Source organism: Parus major, chromosome 1, assembly GCF_001522545.3.
Source record: "Parus major isolate Abel chromosome 1, Parus_major1.1, whole genome shotgun sequence".
Lineage (NCBI taxonomy): Eukaryota > Metazoa > Chordata > Aves > Passeriformes > Paridae > Parus > Parus major.
The window spans coordinates 40,991,098-41,007,088 of record NC_031768.1 but is presented as its reverse complement, the minus strand read 5'-3'; the positions used below and the strand labels follow the sequence as shown (position 1 = coordinate 41,007,088).

Here is a 15,991-nt window from a genome sequence, read left to right as displayed (position 1 = left end):
AGAAGAGAAGAGAAGAGAAGAGAAGAGAAGAGAAGAGAAGAGAAGAGAAGAGAAGAGAAGAGAAGAGAAGAGAAGAGAAGAGAAGGCTCCAAGAGAACGTAGGGCTGCCTTCCAGTACTGGAAAGGGACCCACAGAAAAGCTGGAAAGGGCCTTTTTCCAAGGGACTGTGATAGCACAAGGGGATTTGCTTTAAACTGAAAAAGGGTAGGTTTAAAGTACACCTAAGGAAGAACGACTTTACTGTGATTGAGGTGAGCCACTGGAACAAGAGAACTTGCCAGAGAACTTCTGGGTGGTTCACACTTTCAGGTGAACACACTGAAAGTGTTCAAGGCAAGCCTGGATGGGGCTTCAAACAACCCAATGTAGTGAAAGGTGTCCAGCCCATGGCAGGGAGTTTGGAAACAGATGATCCCATCCAAGGGTCCCATCCAAACCAAGCCATTGAAAAAATCTCCTGAGTTCCTTGATATGGATATTAGATGTGAAAAATTACATCTACAGGTTTTGCACTTTATTGTGGCACATCACATAGATATGGGAACATAAAAGAGCAGTTATGAATGTCTTCAATTTCCCTTTGTCTCTGCCCTGTTGCTACAGCCTGAATGCTGAAGCTTCAGGGGCAATGCTGAGTCTAAAAACTAAGGCACCTTTTTTGGCAGTCATCTGGCTATGCCATTGCTTAGTAAACGACAGAAAACCATCCGGTATCTTCGAGAGAACAATTCTGGCACCAGGCTGAAGGTGAGCTGTAATGTGCAGGATAAGACCCTGCCTGGATATTGGACCAAGAAGGCAGCAAAGGCACACTGAGCTTCAAAAGCCAGAGTGCCTTCAATCCTCCAGGAAAGCAAAGAATATGAAACTTATTCATTCTATGAAAAGATCCAGTTATTGTATTGACTTTTTCAGAGAGGGCGGACAATGAGTTTTCTGTACAATTTAATGAAGTATCACCAGAGAAGAAATTACATAATACGATATCTTCAGACAAGATTCAAAGAGCACATTTTGTATTTCAAGAATGGTAAGGATTCATTGCAGCTTCACATTTCCTAACAAACCCTGAAGTGAAAATGATGTCTCTCCATAAATCCTACTGTATCATTTGGACAGGGAGCTGCTTTATGTTCGCATTCATATGGTTTTACAGCCATAAAATAGTATCCACAAAATTTTCTGAAGCATTTCATTTTTTAGTAAATCTGCAAAGAGTTGTAAGGAATGGGAAGCCTTTTGTATTTGCAAGAGCAGAAAGTCTCAGGCAGCAAATACAACCTGAGTAAAAGAAAAATGTATTTCAGGTGCCGATCGTAGCCTTGGAGAAGATCAGGTTCTTCGACATGAAAAAAATACACATTACCAGCAGGATCACACGTTTAAAAGTAATATTGCAGTATGTTACTTATGTTCAGTTAATTTTCTCTGTGTCTCTGTATTTTTGGTTTTTTAATAACACTTTTTTTGATTTATAACTGAAATCAAAATGCAGTATTTACTTCCAAAAAATATTCAAGGCTTAAAGTAAAAGGAAATTGTTTTTCAGCAAAGGCTCAGATAAGTTAAACATGTAAGAATTTAGTTTAATGGTCCTATGTGGAAGGTACTTTTAAACAAGGCTTGTTACATCTGTTACGCCTTTTAAAATTGAATATCACGTGAATATCATATCTGTGAATTCTTTTGAATACCATTGAATACCATTAATCTCAGGAAGCAGCCATTGAAGCCTTTGGAAAGGAGAAGGTAAAAAAAGCTTCTATTTTAAAAGGAGGGTTATAGTCGAGGTTAATTCAGGGTGTCATGAAAGTGTGGCTGTGACAAGATTTAGTGACAATGTGAGGCCAAATTAATGCAAGATCAGTGGCCTGACTATTGATTCTTATCATGGGATCCTGCTGAAATGAAGTCATTATTTAATTATACTTTTACTTACACTATAAATGGTTCCCAGAATAGACTGCACTTGATTTTGATGTCTGCAGCTCCATCTTCACTTTTCTTTTGTGCCCATAAATAAGTAGGGAATGAATATAAGCACTCCACAAAATTTTCATTTATTGTACTTCACATGCAGTCATTTTCCCAACGTTTTGATTCTTCCATTCAGAACAGTCTGTGATATCAAATAATTCTGGGTACAGAAACCTCTGAAGACTGTGAACCGAAAATTTCTCTAGATTTGATTTTAAAAAACAGTGTTTGAATGGTTTTTCTTTACTTCTTGAGCGATTTAAAATACTTTCTTTTACTATCTCTAGAAGGAGACTAAACTCACTCTTCATACTAAAAGAAATAACTTAGTTGGGAACTAGAAGCTAATAAGTACATTATTGGGACTTAAAATACAAAAGCAAGGGCTTTGCTATAGAAATCTATATGGAAAAGTTCAAGCACCTACAAGATGTCATCAACATTCACTGAAAAAGTCAAAATTGCCTTGTTTCCCTATTTTATACTAATCAATTATCAATATGAAATATTCATATTTTATTCTCTTGATTCTGAATTAGATCAGTTTGGCAAATCTGTGACTAATAAAACCTTGTAATTAATTCAGGTTTGATTTGTCTTGTGGACCAAGCCCCGTATTTTTATCAAATTACACAGATTTGAAGACCCAACAATTGAGAACAATAATTGCAATGGTTCTGTGTTAATAGTTGGACTCTTAGACATTTTTTCCAACCTTATGATGTCATGAACATGTGATTAGTTGTCATTGTAATGCTACTGTTTGAAAAGCAGCATTTAAAAATGGGCAGAATTCACATTTTAAATGCAGGATTATGTTTGTCATTTTTAGAACATGGAAGTATGTACTTCTGTGCTTGTATAATGCAGTGAAAACACAGTCTTGCTCAGAACAAGAATCTTAAATAAATAGTGATTTAATTGAGGAAAAAAATCCTCAGCTCAGTGGAATAAAGTTTCATAAAAAGTTGGTGAGAGATTTAGAATCATAGAATATTGAGTTGAAGTGACCCACAAGGACCATCACATCCAGCTCATGGTCTCACATAGGACCACCCCAAGAGCCACACCATGTGCCTGAGAGCATTTTCCAAAAGCTTCTTGAACTCTGTCAGGCTGGTGTAACCACTGCCCTGGGGAGCCTGTTCCAGTGCCCAGCCACATAGAACCTTTTACCTGATATCCAACCTAAACCTCCCCTGACAGAGCTTCAGGCCATTCCCTCAGTCCTGTCACTGTCACCAGAGAGAAAAGATCAGTGTCTGCCCGTCTCCTTCCCCTCATGAGGAAGCTGTAACTGCAGTGGGGTCTCCCCTCAGTCTCCTTCAGGCTGAACAGACCAAGTGACCTCAGCTGCTTCTCATAAGGCTTCGCCTCTAGACCCTTCATCCTCATTGTAGCTCTCCTTCAGACACTCTCTAATAGCTCTGTATCTTTCTTTTACTGCATTGCCCAAAACTGCACACAGGATTTGAGGAGAGGTTGCACCAGCTCAGAGTACAGCATAACAATCTCCTCCCTTGACCAGTTGGTGATTACAATTAATCAGATAAAGGGAGCAAAATTAACTTTTTTAGTTTTGATCAAAGCAATGAGTAAAATCAGTCTGATTTTAATGAATCAATCAGACTTTAATCTGATTTTCATTTTATCCTACCATATTTATGAAAGCTTCATTTTTGCAACTACCTTTTTGTTTTGTATGCTGTAATTTTTTATATTTTTAAATAAAAGAAAATAAAACTGTATCATTTACTAAACATAAAAGATAAACATGTAATGAAACAAACCCAGTCTCTGTGAGACTGTACTGTATTCTAAGTAAGATACCCAATTCTTACTTGGCTCATATTCTGGACTATTCTCTTTGGAACATTTTTCTCATTTTAAAACTTGGCCTACAAGAGAAAGAGAAAAATCAACTTATTAGATGAGTAAGTAATGAAATAGCTTCTTTTAATAATCATCTCTAGTTGTTGCTTGGAATTTAGGCATTCAAACAATAAACAAATAAAATGCAGTGCATAAGGGGTTTGCTTGCTCGTTCAGTAGCATGTGATTAGCCATTAAATGATAACATAGCAAGATCATTGTGATAAAACCCGTAATATCAAATAAATTCCTTTTCTCTCTTGTGCACCTCTGTCCATAAGAAATAGTGTTTACATTTTCACATTATCTACTAATACAGAGGGAATATATATATCTAAGTTGGAGTGATAATATGTAAAGAATTTTGTTTATGGTTTTCCTCTGATTGAAGAAATCCAGCTATAGTGAAATTCTTTCTGGTTCATCTTGTCTTTCAGTGCCCTTGACAAGTGTAGGGTGAGAGAGAGGAGTGGTAAGAGAGTCTGATTCCAGTGCTTCAGGATTTCAGTCTTGGCAGAAAGTGTGTTTTCTTTTGCAATGTTTTTTTCATTTCTTGAACTTTTTCTCGCCATAATAGGTACCCAGCAGTTATTTCAGTTCCATCTCTAGCAGCAGCAATGTGACTGATCTCACCATTTTGTGTGTCCATGCAGCCAGTCAGGAGTCTTACAGGTAGAACAAGATATCAGAATGGGAATGAGATATATGGGTTGTAAAGGGCTGATTATAGTAAGAACCCACTTCCTGGAGTCATCTTGTACAAGGGAGTATTTCAGTGCAGCAATGTTATTCTGTACATTTTTGTTCCAAAGTTATTTCCAAAGCTGTCTTTTTAAAGCAGTGCTGATTTCACAGTGGTATTCCTGTTGCCTTCTTCACTCAAGGTGAATAACATTGCTGCACTGAGGACATCTCTCCCATCCTGTGAAATACCTTTGTGTTTTGGACACTTTCCTTACTTTTAAAAGGTTTGGAAAGAGGTTGTGGTAGAGTAGCTGGCAGTTTCCATACCGGAGATGATGAGACATCATTCTGCAGGCATTATAAATGGATATCTGGCACTGAGAGTACCTTTATGGTTTGAGAGTGTTTATCCTTGTGGTTCTGGAAACCAGACCACTAGGTGGATTATATTGTTGTACATAAATTGCATTCCAGCATGTTTTATAAATCAGGTGGCTTAATCAAATAAAGACAAATGGCAATGGAATAGCTTAAATACAAATTTACTGCCAGGTAGCCATTAAAAAGCATTATATATATTTCCCTTTTGCTGGATTTTCTGACTTAGCCAGCAATAAATTCAGTCATTTTTCACTTAGAGACATGGGTCAAATTGTCATTCAGTCCAATCTGTGTGGTCTTTTGAGGTTCAATGTTTGGGGTTTTTTTTTCATCCAGCAAGGACTGACATCTTATTTCACAAGCTATAGAGCTTCTTTCACTTTCTTAAAGGAGAACTTGGTGTGCTGAGGGAGAAATACAAAAATCCTTTCCTTGCTCTACTCGCAGGTGTATTCAAGACCAGTGCAGTCAACAGTACAATCAAGACTGCTCTATTTTTATTTTTTTTTTAGAGAGAGTGTGACAGTCAATTAGGAAGAATGACACCAGCAGGGATAAGGGCAGTCCCAGTTACAAACCTTGCCCCATATGCCCTGTGTCTCAGACTGAGATTTCAGGAGTTCTCCATGGAGAGCATAGCTGCAGTGGCTGCATCAATGGAGCAGTGGTGTTGTGGCCACTGGCTGCATCACAAGAAGATCTGTGGAAGCATGACAGATCCAGAGTCCACCTAAAAGAAGACTAAAGTGCACAGGGTGGTTTTATGTGCAAATATCACATCCTGACATGCAGTCATGATGTAACCACAAGAGCTGGCAAAACCACTCTTTTGGGCTGATGTGTAAAGTGGATGGAGGAAGTGATCACTCCTTCCCCTGCCTTCCAAATCCATTTAATATATAATCTTTGAGCTGAGGATGTATCAGATAATAAAGTGATAAGAAAAGATGATGCACTTGATCTTAGCCAACAGCTGGGAAGTGTGCATCTGGGACAGGGGCTTCAGTGCATACTGCAGAGCACTTCTGCCCACTGAGGATGATATAGGATCAGCAGTTTCAAGGGCTGTTGACAGATCTAAAAGATGACACATAAAAGAATGATTTCTTCACTTGAGAAAGTAAGAACTGTAAATCAATACAATTACAGTAGTTCATAGAAATAACTGAAATTGCTGGGGTTTAAATTACTCCAGCAAAATTTCTGAGCAAAAGAAAATAATCTTAGGCTATATTGTTTACCTCCTTAATATCTTCTTTTGTTTTTCTCATTTATAGATCTGCTGCCTCTTAGATACTAGTCAGCCCTACACAAAATGAATTTTCTTGCTCAGTTTTGGGTAAAGGAAAATGTAATCTGTATAACATCTTACCTGCTGAGAATTTATGAGGAACAAGATATTAAAAATATTTCCATATGGTTGTAGACACTATTTCCGGTTTGTACACCAACCTAAAATTCATGGTAGATTAAATTAAGATTTAATAACCAATTTCACCTACAATCTATCTCTAAATACAAGAAAAAGTAAATCTTATTGTCAGATATATTTTAATAGATTAGGTTTGATCTGCAGGTTCCTGCAGGTGCGAACAAATAACCAGCTTAAACTTGACAAACTGTCTTTTATTTGGTACTTGTTTATTTCAAACCAATGCTACAATGTCCTTACTTTCCTTTGGAATTATTTCCCAAAAATTACAGTACCTAAAGTATAATATTGTTATGCTAGGTATCATAAAGGCAATTTTCTGCTGCAGTTCACCCTTCTGCCATCAGGGAAAAGACAATGTGTCTGATTTTAGTTTTTTCATACATGATTTCAGGTTTTCTTATGTTTAAGGGGATCTGAGTGCAAAGAAGGAAGAAAGTTGACTCTTCTACACAGGACTAGTTTGTTTTAATATGTAAAACATTCTCTGATATATACTTGACTTCATATTATGTAATGCTAGTACTTTGGATCATGTTTTTCTTAGTGTACAACTCAGAGACAAAATGCTAAGAATATGTGCTCATAGAAACATTAATACCCCTAATTATTCTGGTTTTAATCACTTCCCTATGTTTCTCTTGTGGCATCTTGGAAGTAGGACACACAGAGACTAGTGAGGATCCCTGTTTTTGTGGTTTGTGTCTGTAGGTAAGGAGTTATGAGGAAGGGATTAGAAGGGAAATGAAGAAAATAAAATGATGAAGATTTACTCTCAGCTATGCAATTCTAAAAACTGCAAGTGCGATACTCAGCAGAAATGTGGGCATACATCCCATAAACAGGTCATTCCAGACCATAGTCATCATCCCAAGGTGCACTTGAGCATCTGTTAAATATTTTATATATGGTACTTATATTTACAAGTAGGTCTCTGAAAACCTAACAAGAGTATTTGAAAGACCATCAAGGAGGAAATGTTAACATGGAGCTGTAGGGTGATCTCACATGACTCGGGCCCACGTTATGTAGTGGGCATTTATGGATCCTATAAATAGATGCTGAACTATTTTTATAGTATCACTCTGCTTCTGTGCTACACTGAATATATAATCAAGGCATTGTGTTTGATTATTGGATCCCAGCAATGTATGTGACTAGATCCTTGCTGGGATACCTTAAAGATCTGAAATCTTTCTTCCCTTTAGAACTCAAGGAAATAGTTAAATATGTTTCCTTTCAATCACTTTACATGCATATGATTCACACAGGATTCATTTTACTGTCCTATTTGTTGTGGTTCATCTTGTGCTTAATTCACATCATGACATTAAAAAGGAGAACAAGCAAAATATTTTATTCTGTTGTGTCCCAGAAAATGAATATCTTGCTTTGTACTGGGCTGCAGGGTCTTCAGAAAACAGTCCCTCTTTAAAGCAGGCTTTACATTCCTTAGTGCCTTGATGACTGTGTTTTGTACCTAACCGTCTCTGACACCCTGTGACCAGCTTATTGCAAATAATCAGAGTGAATGTTTCATTTCAAAACTCAGCACTCTTTATCTGGCCTTTGATTTTCATGGAAAAAGACCAAGAACATGGGCAACTTGAAAAATCTTGCTTGATTTCCATGGATACTCCTTAGCCTTTTTTTCCCAATAGCCCGGGGCTAGTGATGAAATTTTACCATTTGAGTTTACCTGAAAAATGTTCAATATAGGAATAGGATGAGGCTTAACAAGTAGGCAAAGCCATCAAACTTGGACTTTCCTGCTTCATTACTCCTACAATTTTATTTCTTTCTCTACTAAAAATACCCTCCTTTTAGTACTAATCTACCCAGTTCCTACCCTTTTGTCACTGTGAATAGGCAGCCCAGACAATTCATTGGTTACGTGGGAAAAGAGCTGGAAGGAATCTACATATCCTTTCTTGTTGTTTCAGGGAGATTGCCATTGTCAACTAATTCAGATAATGATCACATTGCTATTTAGCAATTTATAAACCTTACTATAAAGTTTAAAGTGTCTTTTGCATCTTGACTCCGGATTTCTTAGAGCAGGAAGGAGCAGGAACAAGTTGGGTCAATCTGTTGTCACTTGTCACTTCAAATTATTGCATAACTTATCATCAACCAAGACTGCCAATATTATGTATGCATTTATTTCTTTCTCATGAGTGTATTGTTGCTGACACCGCACAAATAAGACATCCCACAGTCCTTTCCACCACTCTGATTCATGCCCTTTTTAAGTCAGTGAAACAATTCACACATCAGTAGACAGTGAAGGAGAGGTACTTGGGAGTCATCAGAGCAGTTTTGCCGCACTCTCTCTCTTTCTGAGACAACTACTTTTCTTCTCAGGTGCTTTTTTTGGTTGGCGTGGTGAATCATAGGCAATCAGCAAGAATGCTCTCAGGTATACAGTCTGCATTTCAAACTTCGTGGGTGCTGCAAGTAGGACTGGCTTTGACTGTTCTTCACATCACTTTCTTACCCAGATACTGCTGCACAAATCTAAGTGCACGATTTGATAATTATCTCCTGCTGTGACAGTTCTCACAGAGTTTTTTCTTCTGCTTGTCTGAGGGTTTGATTTCCAGATTATCAAGGACTTCCCTTTCTATTTGTGATTTGCACCTGGGCAATACTAAACCTACTTCTCTGCAGTATTTTTTTTCCTCACAGGTAGCATGAGGCCAAAAGAAATGAGCACACTCTCTTTTAAGTGAGAGGCAGTTTAGATTTTTTCTCTAGGAAGAAAGCAGAGTAACTACTTTTTATTAAGAGAGTGTCTTAAAGTTTATGTTCCAGAAGAAATAGTGGGGTTTGAAAGCCTAACAGCTGTGAGATTCCTTCTTTGTTTCTGTGTAATAGAAAACTTTACATCTTCTGGGAGTGGATGGAAGAAATTATGTCAGAGATTTTTCACCTTAGTGTTGTCCTCAAAATGCTAGGAAAGTAACAGATGGAATATGTACCTCAAATTCTGTTTAATATGGGATTACTCTAAAAACAGATGAGAAAGATAAATATTTTTCCACAAAATTTTCAGGGCAGATTTTTCAGCTGAGTGATATCTCATGGGATGTAAATCCTCGTATCCTGGAGTATTTTCTCAGCTTGCACAATTTGAAGTCAAATAAATTTTAATTTCCACCCAGTTTGTTTGAATTTAATTATGTTTCTGATAGGTAAAATGGGATTTAAGAACATTTTAATATTTACATTATTTATAACTGAGTGTTCAAACATTTTATTTTGTAAAAAAAAAAATTATTTAAAGTGTCATTCAGAAATGAATCAAGAGATTAAAAAATAAGCTTTACACAAAATATCTTGTGACTGCCGTTTTTCAAGTGGTTTTCTAAATTTAGATTTTATGCATTCAGATCATCTTATAAGTAATTTTCCTACTTTCCTAAAAATAGGAGAGGCTATTCTTTTCTTTTTTAAATAGAGCTTCAATCTCACCCAAGTAAACATCTGAACATTTTGTCCTTGTCTCTTTTTTCGCTCTTGACTTCTCTAGGGAAATTATGAAATTCCACAACTCACCTCTCCAACAGTTATTATTTGATGTGCAACCTCTTGCTGTAATCTCTTAGAGACTTCCAGTCATTATTTTCATATGGCCACTTTCACAATTACATGTTGTGATAACTTAGGCAAATTATAGATAAGAGTGATGCCCATAGGCAGTGTTCAAAAATTCTCATGCTTAACTTTTAGGGGTTTATGTACATAAGTTCCTTTATAAATGACTTGTAATATTTCATGGTTTCTCATCTGCTAAATAGAGGGGCAATATTAGTTCACCTTCCAGAATTATGCACATACTGGAACACAACTGAGATGATTAAATAAGTAAGAAAAATGCCTTAAATTTTAATAGACCTTAGAAAGAAAGCTAGTTGCCATGTTTCTCATGATTTCAAAGTCATGGATACTGGAAAAGGACATCTCAGTTGGACAAGAACAATGGCTAAAATTTCCTCTTCTTTCTTAGTGCTGCATGGTTTGTTATCAGAGAGTAAATGCGTAAATTTTTTTGTTACATTATAAAACTTATCTACGGTTCAACTATATTACCCTAATTTTTTTCTAATTATTTAATGAACATCTTGAACTATACATTATACATTTGCTAGAAAAATATTTTCTGAGATATTAATATATTAAAATTAAAATGACCATGTTTTATCTCTCCATATTAATGAGATATACTATCCCAGGATTCTGGAAATCTTGCAGCTTCTTAAAAGGCTGTAGTTTTTTATTTTTAGTTTGATATAATTCAAGCACAAAGTCATAGACACTAGGACAAAGCTGTAGTACTTAAACCAACTCTTCTAGCTTTCAATCTGGGATGAAACTGTTAAAAAGATACCTATTTTTGTCTTCAGGAGGTAAGTATTAGATTAGAGATTTGGTTGATATAAGCAAATATTCTCAAATTGACCTTCTACAACATAAATTCCCAACTGAGTATGGCTGATGCAGTACTTCCATTTTTATATCAGATTGTGCTATAAAAGCAGTGAACTGAGGTCTTAGCTTCTGTGAGCCAGTCTGAAGCAATGAGAAGTATTTCAATAGAGCATTCAAAATCTTATGAATATTTCTATGTAGTTCTAATTGGATGCATACAGACATATTTTCAGCTGAAATCCGCTGAAAAGAACTTTCTTGATACCTTGACTGTTAAATTAAATCAGCAATAACAGTGTTCATAAAAACAGACAAAATATGGACAAAAAGAAAATTTAATTACTTGGATCCAACAGTGAGCAGATCTTCTCTAAAGAAAAGAGCAAAAGGAATAAAACCATCATTACCAGCTAAGCTTTACCTGCTTTTCCCAGTAATAAAAAACAACAACAACAACAAAAAATCAATAGGGAGTAATTGTAACATGTGGAGAAGATAATGTCAAAGGTATATGGCAGAAAATAGTCACCGATTGGGTGAAGTTTAGTCATTGTCCTGAAGTTAATTAAAGATGAAATTAAAGAAAAAGCTCTTTGGATGTGTGATCCAAAGGTTTCTAATAATCTTGTGTGCCCTATATAGCATGCTTTGTGATACATCTCAGTCTGATCCTGGTTACATCACTATTGTGATAGGTGATCAGAAATTACGGGTTTTGTGCTTAGGAGAAATTTCCTCAATACTAGCACATTGAATGCAATTCTTAATTAAAGGTTTTTCTTTCTCCTTCTCTTCTGAAATCACAAGCGTGAACAACTAATCCCTATGTCCCCTTTGATTTTTAAGTAGAATATTTGATAGAAATGCTAGAATTAAACTGTGGAGGATTTTGGGACAGGAATCCCTAGAATTGTAGCATGGAGTTCTCAACAGATTAGCTTTCTGGTAAAAGAATGTAGGAATACTTCTTGGAGTTAGTCAAGACATTCTAATGTATGCAAGTTAAAACTCTTATGTCTGGCCACATATATAAGCATTTCATTATGCAAGGATGGTGAAGGGGCTAGAGGCGAAGCCTTATGAGAAGCAGCTGAGGTCACTTGGTCTGTTCAGCCTGAAGGAGACTGAGGGGAGACCCCACTGCAGTTACAGCTTCCTCATGAGGGGAAGGAGACGGGCAGACACTGATCTTTTCTCTCTGGTGACAGTGACAGGACTGAGGGAATGGCCTGAAGCTCTGTCAGGGGAGGTTTAGGTTGGATATCAGGGAAAAGGTTCTATGTGGCTGGGCACTGGAACAGGTTCCCCAGGGCAGTGGTTACAGCACCAGCCTGACAGAGTTCAAGAAGCTTTTGGAAAATGCTCTCAGGCACATGGTGTGGCTCTTGGGGATGGTCCTGTTCAGGGCCTGGCATTGTACTCAGTGATCCTAATGGATCCTTCCCAGCTCAACATATTCCATGATTCTGTGACTCTAGTACTGCATAAACTCCTGAGATAATTACTTATAAGGAATAAAATTATGATAGGGAAACTTAATCATTTTTCTGTCATTAGATAGATGGACTGCACAGTGATCCAAAAAATAATTTAAGGATACCAGTACCTCAGTTTCTTTGTGCACTATTCCTTTGCTGGACATAAATCAGCTTGCTGAGTGGAAAGCTGGATGATTTAGCCAATATTCAAATGTTAAAAACAGTGATTCCTTTCAAAGTTCTCTCCACTTATGAACAATTTGCATAGGATTTCAGGAGTATACCTCACCCTCATTTTGAACACCAAATGCGAAGGAAGTAGAAATTTCCAGTTTTAATCCAGCAGCTTGATTGTTAATGCATTTGTAAAGCTTCTGAGAAATAAAATCTAATCCTATTCTCCTTCAAACTATGGGCTGTTGTAGTGTAGAGGCATTTTTGAAGAGTGTCTATTTCCTTGGCCAATTGGCTAGATTGGATAGTTTCTCCCTGCAGTCCCCCACCAGCTCTTCATGATAAGGAGTGACTCTGTGGTTCCAGATGGGAGGAGTTCCTTTTGGTGCACGGGAAGTGTAGGAAGTATGTGTGTTCCCTAATGTGGTCTGTAGTGATTCGTTTTGCTCATATTTGACAAATTTTATTTCATGCCAAGAAATGACAGGATCTGGACTTAGGTATGGTAATATGGATTTACTCTGTGAGTTTGGGTGCATTCAATTTACCTTTGGAAGAACATCACTACCTTTTTACCAGACAATGTATACCAGCTACTTTGGTAAGAAATCTCCTATAAATAAAAGAAAAACTGTGTCTCAACATATTTGATCATTCTAATGATGACCAGTTGTTTAATCAGTTTCTCTGATTTTTTGTATCAGAATAAAACGGTTTCTGTTTGTATACTTGACAAAGCCACGGATTTTGATTATAAAAACAGGTCAAACACATAACAAAGCAGTCTGCAAATGCAGTGTTACAAGAAAGTAACATTTCCTGGCTTTTGCCCAAAGTTCTCTCCTCTATTATTTATATTTGCAAGTTCACCATTGCAAAATCTGTCTTCTAGATGAAGTAATATTCCTCCTAGACTTTCTGAAGGGGGAAAACAAGTGTTCAGTAATGAAGCCCTTAAGAATATTGCTTTTGGGGAGTTTTGCATGTATGCAAAAACATGCATTTAGGTAAAGCTGAAGTTGTCAGAAAGTGTTACAAAATGCAGTAATGTAACATGTCCTGAAGCTACTAGGCTCAATCAAAGCTCAGAAAGGCACTTTTCTGATGTGCTGTATTCCATGCATGCTTATGCTGGAATGAAGCTGTCCTAGCCAGTCAGGGAGACAGCATGCTATAATTAATGACTCCTCTATAGCAGTCTCCCCAGTTATGTCATTCAGTGTGATCTGACTGATTTATATGATTTACATATGAACCAGTTATTTCTAAACTTTGAAGTCTGTGCAAATTTCTCTGCTACAATTATCGTAGAGCCAATTGCAATGTGTTTGAAAAGACAGGAAAAAATCAAGCTGTACCCATACACAAATGTTGCTTACAGAAAAAACACTGAAACTCCTGAGCTCAGGAACAGCTCTCCTCAGGAAACGAAGATTTTTGAGGTTTCAAATACCTCTGAATGAAATTAATATCTGCATTTTGGCTGGTCTGGAGAAAAGTACTTAGGTGTAAGAGGCTCTGAATTTTATTTTTTTTTAAGATGGAAATGAGGAATGTGCTTTTGAAAGGCATTTCATTACTCAGCAGCAAAAAGGTGATTGAAAATCAACTTTCTGTGATAATCTCCAGATTTCATGAGTTCATAGCTTTCTGAAATATTCACACTCTAAGCTGGATTTTTTTTTTTTGTATTTGGGTTCTTACCAAGATTTTAGAATATTAGAGTAAAATTTGATTATTCTTTGCATGAAAGATAATTCAGCTGCTGTTGAAGGAAGAAAAAGACCTGACTGTATTTTTTGAAAATAAAGGTGCAGAAAAGCCAGCTGAAGCTGAGAAGTGAAACCTGACTGCTCACTGAAGACTAGGTTCAGAAAGGCACTTAACTGCTGTAATGCAGGATTTAACTTTTAGTCTTCAGACTTCTAAACTAGCCATACTATTGGTAATATTTCCCTGAGCCACAGTTTGGGTAACTAAAGGCACATCAATACTGCTAAGTGACAGCTGGATATGGAGCAGGATTGAGAACAGGGCTCATCCCTTGCTTGGGTCACAGTTTAATTGTTAACCCACTTCAAAGATGTGGTTTGGACCTCTCCACCTGTCTCTCCATGCAGTACACTTTTGGCAGGACAGACACTGCCTCCAGATATCTGCATGAAGCTATCTGTCTTATTGTGGCCCCCTCCCTTCTTTCAACTCTAAGCAGAGTATAGTCTAAGCACTATGAAACCTCCAGCCTCACTTCAAAATACACATTATATTTCACTTCCTTTTACTCCTATTGCCTGCACTGCTGACTCCTATTATTCCGAACGCTTTGAGCTGAAAAACAACCACACAATATAATTGTGTATTTTAGTCACTCAGACACTAAGTGGAGCCCAGAGGAGACGCAGTGCCAGTACAGTGTGGTAGTATGGGATGTGGCCAGCTTGGAGCAGAAGGTGCGAGCAGTAGGCAAAATGAATGTCAGCCAGCAGGCACAGCAATTCATCTATGCTTGCATTTTGTGTCACCAGTGTAGCATATTCTGAAACCAAGTTCTGCAACATCCAGCTTGATCAGCAAGGATCTGCTTGTGTTAGTCTGTGGCAGAAGATGATGCAGATAAGTCAGATGCAGATAGAAATTATATGACAGTGGCTTCTGTAGAAACCTTCTACATCTGCTCTTTGCTTGAACCCCACCTCTTGGCTTCTTCTCTTAAAAAAACATATTACTTCACTCCTTATACAAGCAGAGCACCTTTCTTTCTTGTAAAATGCTGTTAATGATTCCACCAAGTTGCATGAGAGATATTAAGACACTCAGACAAGATATGAGACACCTGGGTCCTGCCCATTCTTTTTGAGTGGTTGGAAGCTATCCTGGCTACTTCACAGTGGAGTGTGAGCAGAAATACTCTGTTAAATCAGTTGTGTAATGTGACGAGAATTCAAGATTCACAGGGCCTGTGTAAATAGATACTCTAACTGGTCTTTAAGGTCCTGTCCTAGCAGATCTGGGACATGATATGGGTTTCTGGCAGAGTGAAGCATGATAGCTAGTTTCCTCTCAGATTGCTCTTGTAATAAAATGAGGCTCACATAAATATGGATGGTATTTGCTTTATATACAGACAATATAAGAAAGGTAATATATAAAGACAGGGACTGTCTTCTCTCTTTTAGATATCTTTTCAAGAATTAGATTGGCAAGAAGTTTTTGAGTAAGATCAAGATCTTATATGTATATGTCAGCATAAGTACCGAAGTGGATTTGGGAAGATGCAGATGGGAAAACATCCATGTGGATTCCAGCTGAATTTAGGGGTCAGCTAGGTGCTGATAACCAGGCATTGACAAGACTACAGGAACTGGGAAGCAGCATAACTTTAAGCATGAAAAGAACCTAGCTGATAAAACTCTCAGTACCCACAGATGGAAGTATGTATATATATCTGGCTTTGAGCAGCAATTTCAATGTAAATTTGAAGATTCTGTTGTTGACTGTAAATATATGTATTCTGCTTACTTTCATATTTGGTTCTAGTCTCTTTGTAAAAATTGACCTGTT

General features: G+C 37.1%; 1 protein-coding gene and 1 non-coding gene across 2 annotated transcripts in view; one reads left to right on the top strand and one right to left on the bottom strand.

Moving 5' to 3' along the window:
- The window catches only part of GPC6 (glypican 6), a 498,670-nt gene that overhangs the window by 282,896 nt on the left and 199,783 nt on the right, over positions 1-15,991 (top strand). The window lies entirely within an intron of this gene.
- On the bottom strand, positions 5,730-5,900 carry LOC117245364. The gene has a single exon (XR_004499999.1). It is a non-coding gene; the product is annotated as a U2 spliceosomal RNA (small nuclear RNA).